The sequence below is a fragment of the Dama dama genome, chromosome 5 (genome assembly GCF_033118175.1).
Source record: "Dama dama isolate Ldn47 chromosome 5, ASM3311817v1, whole genome shotgun sequence".
Taxonomy (NCBI): Eukaryota; Metazoa; Chordata; class Mammalia; order Artiodactyla; family Cervidae; genus Dama; species Dama dama.
The window spans coordinates 49762598-49774138 of record NC_083685.1 but is presented as its reverse complement, the minus strand read 5'-3'; the positions used below and the strand labels follow the sequence as shown (position 1 = coordinate 49774138).

The 11541-nt window shown below is 36.7% G+C and overlaps 1 pseudogene; it reads right to left on the bottom strand.

The window, feature by feature from the left end:
* Window positions 1-7836: 7836 nt before the first annotated feature.
* LOC133055535 (trifunctional enzyme subunit beta, mitochondrial-like) lies at window positions 7837-9016 on the bottom strand (annotated as a pseudogene).
* Between the last annotated feature and the right edge of the window lie 2525 nt (window positions 9017-11541).

The following is an 11541-nucleotide window of genomic DNA, read 5'->3' as shown; positions in this document are numbered from 1 at the left end:
ATGGGCCACATCTTGGGTCACAAACCTCAGGAAATTTAAGAAAATTGAAATCATATCAAGCATCTTCGATGACCACAATGCAATGAGACTAGATATCAATTACAAGAAAAAAATCTGTAAGGAACACAAACACCTGGAGATTAAACAACACATTTCTAAATAATCAACAGGTTACTGAAGAAATCAAAGCGAAAAAAATAGTTTCTAGAAACAAATGACAATGAAAACACAACATTCAAAACCTATGGGATGCAGCAAAAGCAGTTCTGCAAGGGAAGTTTATAGCAATATAACCCTACCTCAAGAAACCCCAAAATCAGTAGAAGTGAAGAAATCATAAAGATACAAGCAGAAATAAATTTAAAAGAAATGAAAGAAACAATGGTGAAGATTAAGAAGTAATAATAAGTAAGGATTAATAAAGCTAAAAGCTTTGAGTAGATAAACAAAATTGACAAACCTTTAGCCAGACTCTTCAAGAAAAAAGAGAGAAGAACCAAATCAGCAAAATTAGAAATGAAAAAGGTGAGGTTACAACAGACAATGCAGAAATACAAAGGATTATAAGAGACTCTTATAAACAACTACATGGCAATAAAGTAAGTAACCTGGAAAATAAATGGACAGATTCTTAGAAAAGTTCAATCTTCCAAGACTTAATGAACCAGGAAGAAATAGAAATTATGACCAACCCAATTACAAACACTGAAATTGAAGCTGTGATCAAAAATCTCCCAAAAAACAAAAGCCCAGGACCAGATGGCTTCACAGGAGAATTCTATCAAAGATTTAGAGAAGAGCTAATGCCTATCCTTCTAAAACTCTTTCAAAAAATTGCAGAATAAAGAACACTTCCAAACTCATTGTACAAAGCCACTATCACCCTGATACCAAAACAAGACAAAGACAACACAGAAAAAGAAAACTACAGGTCGATATCACTGATGAACATAGTTGGAAAAATCCTCAACAAAATTTTAGCAAACAGAATTCAGTAATACATCAAAAAGCTCATACACCATGATCAAGTTGGGTTTATTCCAGGGATGCAAGGATTCTTCAATATACAGAAATCAATCGATATGATACACTGTATTAACAAATTGAAAAATAAAAATCATATGATAATCTCAATAGATGCAGAAAAAGCCTTTGACAAAGTTCAGCACCCATTTATGATTAAAATTCTTCAAAAAATGGGCATAGAAGGAACCTACCTCAGCATAGTAAAGGTCATATATGATAAGTCCACAGCAAACATTATTCTCAATGGTGAAAAACTGAAAGCATTCCCCCTAACATCAGGAAGAAGACAAAGCTGTTCAATTTCACCACTGTTATTCAACATAGTTCTGGAAGTCCTAGCTTCACTAATCAGAGAAGAAAAAGAAATAAAAGGAATCCAGATTGGAAAAGAAAAAATAAAGCTCCCACTCTTTACAGATGACATGATACTGTACATAGAAAACCTTAAAGATAGTATCGGAAAATTACTAGAGCTAATCAGTGAATTTAGCAAAGTTGCTGAATACAGAATCAATACACAGAAATCACTTGCATTTCTATATACTAACAATGAAAAATCTGAAAGAAAATAAAGGAATCAATCCCATTCTCCATTACAACAAAAAGAATTAAATATCTAGGAATAAACTTACCTAAAATTCTGAAAGAAATGGGAATACCAGACCACCTGATGTGCCTCTTGAGAAACCTATATGCAGGTCAGGAAGCAACATTTAGAACTGGACATGGAACAACACACTGATTCCAAATAGGAAAAGAAATATGTCAAGGCTATATATAGTCACCCTGCTTATTTAACTTATATGCAGAGTACATCGTGAGAAACGCTGGGCTGGAAGTAGCAGAAGCTGGAATCAGGATTGCCGGGAGAAATATCAATAACCTCAGATATGGAGATGATACCACTCTTATGACAGAAAGTGAAGAATAACTAAAGAGCCTCTTGATGAAAGTGAAGGAGAACAGTGAAAAAGTTGGCTTAAAGCTCAATATTAAGAAAAGTAAGATCATGACTTTCGGTCCCATCACTTCATGGCAAACAGATGGGGAAACAATGGAGACAGTGTCAGACTTTATTTTTTGGGGCTCCAAAAATTACTGCAGATGGTGACTGCAGCCATGAAATTAAAAGACGCTTACTCCTTGGAAGGAAAGTTATGACCAACCTAGGCAGCATATTAAAACCAGAGACATTACTTTGTCAACAAAGGTCTGTCTAGTCAAGGCTATGGTTTTTCCAGTGGTCATGTATGGCTGTGAGAGTTGGACTATAAAGAAAGCTGAGCTCAGAAGAATTGATGCTTTTGAACTGTGGTGTTGGAGAAGACTCTTGAGAGTCCCTTGGACTGCAAGGAGATCCAACCAGTCCATCCTAAAGGAGATCAGTCCTGGGTGTTCATTGGAAGGACTGATGTTGAAGCTGAAACTCCAATACTTTGGCCACCTGATGTGAGGAGCTGACTCATTTGAGAAGACCCTGATGCTGGGAAAGATTGAAGGCAGGAGAAGAAGGGGATGACAGAGGATCAGAGGTTAGAGGGCATCACTGACTCAATGGACATGAGTTTGAGTAAACTCTGGGAGTTGGTGATGGACAGGGACGCCTGGGTTGCTGCAGTTTATGGGGTCGCAGGGAGTCGGACATGACTGAGTTACTGAACTGAACTGAGGGAGTCAAAGAACTGTACATAGGAAATCATAAGACACTAATAAAGAAATAAAAGACATCATAAACTGATGGAGAGCTATTCCATGTTCCTGGGTAGGAAGAATAAATATTGTGAAAATAACTATACTACCAAATGCAATCTACAGATTCAATGTGATCCCTAGCATATTACCAATGGCATTTTTCACAGAACCAGAACAAAAAATTTCACAATTCATGTGGAAACACAAAAGGCCCCAAATAGCCAAAGCAGTCTTGAGAAAGAAAAATGGAGCTGGAGGAATCAACCTTGCTGACTTCAGATTATACTACAAAGCTAGAATCATCAAGACAGTATGGTACTGGCACAAAAACAGAAATATGGACCAATGGAACAAGATAGAAAGCACAGAAATAGACACATGAACCTATGGATAACTTATTTTTTTATAAAGGAGGCAAGGATCTACATTTGGGCAAAGACAGCCTTTTCAATAAATGCTGCTGGGAAAACTGTACAGCTGGATGTAGAAGAATGAAATTAGTACACTTCCTAACACCATACACAAAGATAAACTCAAAATGGATTAAAGACCTAAATATAAGACCAAAAACTATAAAAGTCTTAGAGGAAAGCATAGGCAGAACACTTGATGACATAAATCAAAGCAAAATCCTCTATACTTCCTAAAATAATGGAAATAAAAACAAAAGTAAACAAGTGGGACCTGATTAAAGTTGAAAGCTTTTGCATAGCAAAGGAAACTATAAGCAAGATGAAAAGACAACCCTCAGAATGGGAGAAAATAATAGCAAGTGAAACAACTGACAAAGAATTAATTTCCAAAATATACAAGCAGCTCATATGACTCAATACCAGAAAAACAAACCAGCCAATCAAAAAGTGGGAAAGAGACTTAAAGAGACATTTGTTCAAGAAGACATAGAGATGACTAAAAAACACATGAAAAGATGTTCAACATTGCTCATTATTAGAGAAATGCAAATCAAAACCACGAGATATCACCTCACACCAGTCAGAATGGCCATCATCAAAAAGTTTACAAACAATATATGTTGGAGGGGTTGTGGAGAAAAGGGAATGCTCTTGTGCGGTTGGTGGAAATGTAAATTGATACAGCCACTATGGAAGATGGTATGGAGATTCCTTAAAAAAAAATTAGGAATAATACCACCATATGATTCATGTAAATGTATGGCAAAGCCATTACAATAATTTAAAGTAATTAGCCTCCAATTAAAATAAATAAATTAACAAAAAAAATACTAAAATAAAAATAAAAAACCACCATATGACCCAGCAATCCCACTCCTAGGCATATACCCCAAGAAAACCAAAATTGAAAAAGACACATGTATCCAATTGTTCATTGCAGCACATTTTACAATAGCTAGAACATGGAAATAACTTAGATGTCCATCAACAGATGAATGGATAAAGAAGTTGTGGTACATATGCACAATGAAATATTACTCAGCAATTAAAAGGAACACATTTGAGTCATTTCTAATGAGGTGGGTGAACCTAGAACCTATTATACAGAGTGAAGTAAGCCATAAAGAGAAAGATAAATATCATATTCTAATGCATATATATGGAATCTAGAAAAATGTTAATGAAGAATTTATTTACAGAGCAACAATAGGGAAACAGTCAGAGAGAATAAACTTATGGACATGGGGAGAGGGGGAGAGAGGGTGAAATATATGGAAAGAGTAACATGGAAACTTACATTACCATATATAAAATAAATAGCCAAGAGGAATTAGCTGTATAGCTCAGGAAACACAAAAAGGGGCTCTCTATCAAACCAGAGGGGTGGGATGGGGAGGGAGAGGGGAGGGAGGTTCAAAACGGAGGGGATCTATGTATACCTATGGCTGATTCATGTTGAAGTTTGACAGAAAATAACAAAATTGTGTAAAGCAATTATTCTTCAATAAGAAATAAATACATTTAAAAAATTAATTTAGCTCAAATGATAGCAGATCCATTTAAATGTGTATAATTTTTATCATAAACTTAGAGAAAATACAGTTTAACTAAGAATGAATTTTTGAATCCATATTTATGTTAAAATAGATTTAAGACTTTAGCCAGAAGACAGTTTGAAGACACGTGATATTTTTATATTGCAATGACAATTTCTGTATAAGACAGTTTTAATATCATTTTACTGAATATTCTTGGGTTTTATATGACATCATAAATAAGAAAATAATGCAAAAATCATATATACTGCAGCATGCCAGGCTTACCTGTCCATCATCAACTCCTAGAGCTTGCTCAAACTCATGTCCATCGAGTTGGCCATACTATCCAATCATCTCATTCTCTGTGATTCCCTTCTCCTGCCTTCATTGTTTCCCAGCATCACGGTTTTTTCTAACGATTCAGCTCTTCACATCAGGTGGCCACAGTATTGGAGCTTTTGCTTCAGCATCAGTCCTTCCAATGAATGTTCAGGACTGATTTCCTTTAGAATTGACTGGTTTGATCTCCTTGCAGTCCAAGGATCTCTCAAGAGTCTTCTCCAACACCACAGTTCAAAAGCATCAATTCTTCAGTGCTCAGCTTTCTTTATAGTCCAACTCTCACATCCATACATGACTACTGGAAAAACCATAGCTTTGACTAGATGGACCTTTGTCAGCAAAGTAATGTCTCTGCTTTTTAATATGCTTTTTAGGTTGGTCATAGCTTTTCTTCCAAGGAGAAATTGTCTTTTAACTTTATGGCTATAGTCACCATCTGCAGTGATTTTGGAACGCAATGAAATAAAATCTGTCACTGTCTCCATTGTTTTCCCAACTATTTGCCATGAAGTGATAGGACTGGATGCCATGAACTTAGTTTTTTGAATGTTGAGTTTTAAACCAGATTTTTCACTCTGCTCTTTCACTGTCCATAAGAGGGTCTTTAGTTCCTCTTCACTTTCTGCCACAAGGATAGTATCATCTGCATATCTGAGGTTATTGATATTTCTCCTGGCAATGTTTTTTCCAGTTTAAAGTGATGATGTTAGCTGTAGAATTTTTATATTCTTTATCAAGTTGAGAATGTTTGGCTCTACTCCTTGCTTGTTGGGAGTTTCTATCATAAATGTTGGATGGATTTTGTAAAGTATTTTTTCTGCCTCTATTGATATGATCATGTGGTTTTGCTTTTTTAGTCTATTGGTGAATTACACTAACTGATTTTTAAATGCTCAATCTTCCTTGTTTAGCAGGAATAAATCCCACTTGTTTGCAGTATATAATTCTTTTTATACATTGTTGCATTCAACTTCCTAATATTTTGTTGAAGATTTTTGCATTAATATCCATTAGGGATCTTGGTCTATAGTATAAATCTTCTTTTCTAATATATGTATTCTATAAATTTATGTTATGAATTATATGCTATAAATTACCCTCCAAGTACAGTTTTTGCTGCATCCCACAAATTTCATAAGTTGTTTTTTAATTTTAGGAAAGAATGTTGTAAATTTTTTCTCCAGATTTCTTCTTTGGTCCGCGTGTTGCTTCAAGTGTGTTGGTTAATCACCACATATTTTTATATTTTCCGGTTGTCTTTCTATTATTGACTTCTAGTTAAATTTCATTGTGATCCAAGGATAGACATTGTATGATTTATATTATTTAAATTTTTAAGGTGTATTTAAACTGAGAACATGGTCTATATTGATGAATGTTCTGTGTGAGCTTGAAAAGAATGTGTATGCTGCTGTTGTTGGAAGATTAAGTCTATAAATGTCAATTATATCCAGTTGATTGATGTTGTTGAGTTCAGCTATGTCCTTACTCATATTCTGCCTACTTGATCTGTCCATTTCTGAGAGAGGGTTTTGACAACTACAACATAATAGTGGATTCACCTATTTCTCTTTCTAGTTCTATCAGATTTTACCTCTTATAGTTTGATGCTCTGTTGTTAGGTGTATAAATATTAAGGATTGTAATACTTTCCTGGAAAATTGACCCCTTTATCATTACATAATGTCCTTATTTATCCATAATAGCTTTATTTGCTTTGAAATCTGCTCCATCTGAGATTAATATAGCTACTTCTGCTTTCTTAGATTAGTATTACCATATTTTTCTCCAGCCATTTACTTCAAATCTATGCATGTTTTTATATATATTTAAAATGAGTTTTTTGTAGATATTAGATAATTGGGTCTTGTTTTGTGGTTCACTCTGACAGTCTTTATCATTTAGTTAATGCATTTGGACCATTGTTATTCAGAGATGTATTTGGATTCATATCTACCATCGTTGCTACTATTTTGAATTTAATGTTCTCCTTCTTTTTTCCTACTTTGCCTTCCCCTCTTTGTATGACTTTTGTGGTTTCAAATGAGCATTTTACATGATTCCATATTTCCTCTTTTCTTAGCATATAGTTATACTTCTCTTTTTTTCTATTTTTATGGTTGTCCTAGGGTAACCATAAATATTGCAATAGGTATTCACATATAGTTTAAGTCCATTTTCAAATGATAGTATACCACTTCATGGGTAGTGTGAGTACCTATTAATAATAATTATTATTTCTTCCCCTCCAATAATTCTCCTGTTTAAGGTTAACAAATATGGTATTTTTGTATCTAAATATTTATTGTAAGTTTTCAATTATGTTTAAATTCTGAACTATGTTTCCATAAAGACAGAGGTACATTGGTTTGTATTTCACAGGAAATAATTTATCTTTAGGTCACAAATATGTATGAGTATATTTTGCCAATGTTATAAAGATGATTTCAAATGCCAGCTAATCTCTTTCTCAAATTGCAACCACTTGTTTAATCTTTAATGAAAATAGAGTCCAAAAACAAATGTTTAACATATCACTATGTGAGATTCTGATGACTAAGAAATCCCTGAAAGAGCAGTGAACCATGATTATTGGAAAGCTCAGAACGCTAGCAAGGTTTACTTGCAAACATTTAACAGAAGACCACAAATTGTGTTTCCTAAGAGGAACTAGGAGATATATATGTCATTTAGTAATGCATTGAAATTGCCTTGTCCTGGGTGAGTATTGCACAAGACCTCCAAGTCCCCATTTCCTAGTCTGTTATCTGTCACAGCACGGCCCTGCACTCCACCTCAGTACAGCCACTCAGTCATACTGGCCTTTATCCTTTCATGATTTGTTGGCAGCCAGTGTCTCCATACAGGTGTCTTAGGGACAGTGATTCACCTCAACTGTTAAACTTCTTCAAAGGACTCAATGCAACTTTGCTTTTTTATCCATGTAGTTTTGTATAAACTAATCAGAATCTATGACTTTATGGTTAGTTAAAATACAACCTGAGAAAGCTTCATGAAATTCAAAAGCATCGATATCATTTATTGTTAATCCTAACTTTTCTAGCACTTTTAGTGTGGCATATGTTGGTTCAAGTGAAAGCTGATCTTTGGAATCCTGAAACAAATACACAAAATCCCTCATATGTGCCTTCAGCTTATAACCCATGACCAGAGTTTTTTTCCTCAGCATTGCAGATGCACTGTCAGGAAAGAAAAATTGGCAGCTGTCACTATGCCATAGGGCTTGATGAATGCAGGTTTTAGCTTGACTGTCTACTTCAGAAAGGACAAAGGCCACTATCTTTGGTGACTATATCTTTTCCTTGTATTTTGAAGATATACAATATAAGAAAGAAGTCCTTCATCCTGAGCCTTCTTGGCTAGACTGTGCAAATGCAGTGTGTACTCACTGTGTTGCAGTTGAGAAACAACAGGGCAGATGCAAGTCAGTCTGAGGACCGATGCATGGTCACGCTCAGGTGATAAGATTAAAGATAGTCACTGACCTAAAATCTTGGCCTTTTTGAGATCGAGCATGAGTTTCCTCAGATGACAAATAGGTGCATAGGATATTAACTCTATATCACTGCCACAACCACATTACTGGCTAAAAGTATTCAAGCCAACACTTGTAGTCCTGGTTTGGTTAGCAAAGATGCAAGCCATGGTGACAGATCACAGGAGACTTGTCAGAGAGGTCAGCTTCAAGGGACAGTCTCTTTACCTACATTGTTTTTACTTCCTATATAACTTTGCCAAAGATGATGTAACCAACAATTTCCTTTGGGACCTTGGTTTGATGCAACAAATCAGAGCCAAATCACATGGCATCAGGTCTTTATATGAAAGTGCCTGACAGCAAAAATGGAGTGTGACATTATCTACCACCACCATATTCTTTATATAGGGTTTAGCCAAGGTTGTCTTTAATTTTTTATGGGCAGCTGGGGCAGCGTTTAGCTGCTGGGAACAGCTCAGAGGTCTCAAGAAAATCTGAGTACCCATTTTGCTGAACTTGGAAGATTTTTTTCAAGTTAATGGCAAGATGGGAGCCCTGCTGCAGTGGTCCCCACCTTAGCTTGAGCTCCTGTTGTGAGCAGCATTTGGTTCAAGTTTCTGGGATGAGAGGAATCTGGGGATGGATCTAGTTTAGAAAGAACCCCTCTTGCAAGCCATCGGACTCCAGAGGTGTAGCTGGGTCCCGGCTGTCTGCCTGTCACCTGACTAGATGACTGACATCTGACCTCATGATAGACCTTCTTTCTTTCAATAGAGGAAGGGTTCCTTCTGCCCCTTTAGCCAAAGTGAAGGGCACCATTAAGGGACCTGAAGTAAGTCAGCATGGGGTTGGCGGGGTGGGAGGTGGGCAGGTAAGGTTGGGTTAGTCAGAAAGTATGTTGAGGGCCTGGCTAGTGCAAGGCTGAGTCTGACTAGAATATTCCAGAGCCTGGGCAGAACTCCTGCAGAGGCTAAGGCAGCCTCTGAGCCTCATCTCTTTTGCCAAAAAACTTCAAAAAACATTCCTTGCATGATAAGTGTCCTGGTAACAAATTCCCTCTGTTTTTATTTATCTGAGAAAATCTATTTTTCCTTCACTTTTGAAGGATAACTACAGGTTATAGACTTCTAGATTGGTAGGTTTTTTTCCTCTCAGCCTTTTTTTATACCCTAAACTGATCTTTGAACTCACCAGGTATCATGAGTTAGGCAGAAATGAAACATTAGTACAACATATAAATCTTGCTCCAAGTCTTTAAATTCCTCATGCTCAGCTTTTCTTCTTACAAAAATAAGAGGAATTGGAAAATTAACTTTTAAATCAATATTTCTAATTACATTTATACCCTCTTTTGAGGTAAGTCCCCAAATCAGATACTCATGCCTGAAAGGTTCTTGCTCTCTACCAGAAAGGGGCAAAGTGTCTTTTCCACCTTTCCAAAGCAGAAATGAATTTTATAGTTTCATATAGAGATTCAAAGTGTTACCTTTCTCCTCCACATCCTTGCTTCTTTTTCTTCTTCTCCCTGACTTGCGATGACAAGGAATGTGCATCTCAGAAGTGGAAATTTGTCTCCCCTGGTAGCTAGTCCTCAGCATGTCCTCTACAACCTCTCCTTCCCCCCATGTCTGAGTTAGCCAACCCCTTCCCCTGGTGCCTGGGGTGAGAGTGAGGGGAAGGGTAGGGAGAAGAGGACAGAAGATGATGAAGAAGGTTAGAAATAGTTTTACCGCAGCTACCGTCAATGAGACTAGAGATCTAAGAACTTACATACCATATGTAGAAATCTCTCAACACTTTAAATATTTCACTCTATTTTCTTCTCGCATGGTTACTGAGGAGAAGTTGGTGGCAGTTTTTATCTTTGTTCCTCTTTGAGTAATGTGGTTTTCTCCACCCCAACCCCTTGCTTCTTTCAGATTTTTTTTTTTCTTTCCCTTTGATTTTCTGTAGTTTGAAAAAGATATGCCTAGCTTAAGGTATTTTGTTTGTTTTGTTGTTGTTGTTGTTGGTGGTGGTGGTGGTGTCATTTATCCTGCTTGGTTTTCTCTGATATTCCTGAATCTGTGGTTTGGTTTCTGACATTAATTTGGGGAAATTCTCAGTCGTTATTTATTTATTTATTTTTTCCTCTGTCCCCTTCTTGCTCTGTCTTAGGTTTTGGTTAAAGCATTTACCCAAAGGGTAGCCTTCTCAAAAACTGAGGGTTCCTGGAGTATTTAAAAATGGTTCCATTTCCCCTGCCCCTTCCTGAAGCCCAAGGGGATTTTTCTCTAATATATACTCTGAGGACCTGGATGAATTCCTCATAGGAAATCCTGTAATTTAGAGGGAGGTGCATCTGTGGCCGGGTTCCCCTTGAGTTTTTAATTCTTTTACCTTTCTGATTTGTCCACATGGAGTCTCCAGCAGTTCTTCAGTCATAGCCCAGGTTTACTACCTGCCCCCTCCCGTTTCTAGAGATGATTTCTACATGGGATCTCTGCTCAGGTCAGGCATCACTGCCTGTCTATCTTCTGTTTGTCTCCAATCCTAGGGACAGTTGTTTTCCCTGTGTCCTCCCCTCTCTAGGGAACCAAGTAAAATTATTGATTTTTCACTCTTTTCAAATTTTTATCATTAGGATAGGGTGGTGACTTAAGATCCTTGTATCAGAACTGGAAACCAAACCCTAAACATGTCACTTTAACATATAATTAACATGATTTAATGCCTGTTCAATAAGATCTGCATGCCTTCCTTGTTAAATAGTGTGGCACTGCACCAATATTTCCTGAAGTCATTCTGGACCACTTGGTCTTCCTGTTTCCTCACAAGGAAGGAGAAAACACTAGAAGAACTTGGTATAGGCATACCTCAGAGATATTGTGACTTTTGCTCCAGAACACTGCAATGAAGCAAATATTTCAGTAAAGGGAATCATTTGAAATTTGGTTTCCCAGTGCATATGAAAGTGGTTTTTGTTCAGTCTGCTCAGTCATGAGAGACCCCAGGGACTACAGCCCCTCCCTGTCCTTCACCATCTCTTGGA